Source organism: Austrofundulus limnaeus, unplaced genomic scaffold, assembly GCF_001266775.1.
Source record: "Austrofundulus limnaeus strain Quisiro unplaced genomic scaffold, Austrofundulus_limnaeus-1.0 Scaffold2791, whole genome shotgun sequence".
In the NCBI taxonomy this organism is placed as follows: domain Eukaryota; kingdom Metazoa; phylum Chordata; class Actinopteri; order Cyprinodontiformes; family Rivulidae; genus Austrofundulus; species Austrofundulus limnaeus.
Genome location: NW_013955193.1, coordinates 10273 through 11463, shown reverse-complemented (window position 1 = coordinate 11463; position 1191 = coordinate 10273). Strand labels below are relative to the sequence as shown.

Sequence of the window (1191 nt, the reverse complement as noted above, 5' to 3'; positions counted from 1 at the left end):
TCAGGTATAACTCTCAGGTATAACCCTGAGGTACAACTCTCAGGTATAACTTTCAGGTATAACTCTCAGGTATAACCCTGAGGTACAACTCTCAGGTATAACTCTCAGGTATAACTCAGGTACAACTCTCAGGTATAACTCTCAGGTATAACTCAGGTATAACTCAGGTATAACCCTCAGGTACAACTCTCAGGTATAACTCTCAGGTATAACTCAGGTATAACTCTCAGGTATAACTCAGGTATAACTCAGGTACAACTCTCAGGTATAACTCTCAGGTATAACTCAGGTATAACCCTCAGGTACAACTCTCAGGTATAACTCTCAGGTATAACTCAGGTATAACTCTCAGGTATAACTCAGGTACAACTCTCAGGTACAACTCTCAGGTACAACTCTCAGGTACAACTCTCAGGTACAACTCTCAGGTATAACTCAGGTATAACTCTCAGGTATAACTCAGGTATAACTCAGGTACAACTCTCAGGTATAACTCTCAGGTATAACTCAGGTATAACTCAGGTACAACTCTCAGGTATAACTCTCAGGTACAACTCATGCACAGAAGTTCACTCTCAGGTATAACTCTCAGGTATAACTCAGGTATAACCCTCAGGTATAACTCAGGTACAACTCTCAGGTACAACTCTCAGGTATAACTCTCAGGTACAACTCATGCACAGAAGTTCACTCTCAGGTATAACTCTCAGGTACAACTCTCAGGTACAACTCTCAGGTACAACTCTCAGGTATAACTCTCAGGTATAACTCAGGCACAACTCTCAGGTACAACTCTCAGGTACAACTCATGCACAGATGTTCACTCTCAGGTACTCACAGGTGAGCGATGCCAGCTTTGCGCACGGCACTGGAGATGGCTTTCACCGCTGTGCACAGGGAGTTGAGCAGCGTGGTGAGCTCTCCGGTTCCTTTGGCCTTCCTCCCCTCCTCCATGACAAAGCGGGTCACGGTCACCACGTTGGTGTCGAAGGTTCCGCGGTCGGACATGGCGGCAGGTCTGCTGCAGTCAGAGCTGAAGGTTCGACGGAACTCTGGAGCTTAAAAAGGCGGAAGTCCCGAGAGGAGGGAAGCTGAGGGGCCAATCCAGAGCTGCGTGAGAGGCGTGTCTCTGCTGCAACACAAGCTGCTGTGTGTGTGTGTGTGTGTGTGTGTGTGTGTGTGTGTGTGTGT

General features: G+C 47.0%; 1 pseudogene; it reads right to left on the bottom strand.

Annotated features, from left to right (window-relative positions):
- Positions 1-838: 838 nt before the first annotated feature.
- LOC106511437 (fructose-1,6-bisphosphatase 1 pseudogene) lies at positions 839-1185 on the bottom strand (annotated as a pseudogene).
- Between the last annotated feature and the right edge of the window lie 6 nt (positions 1186-1191).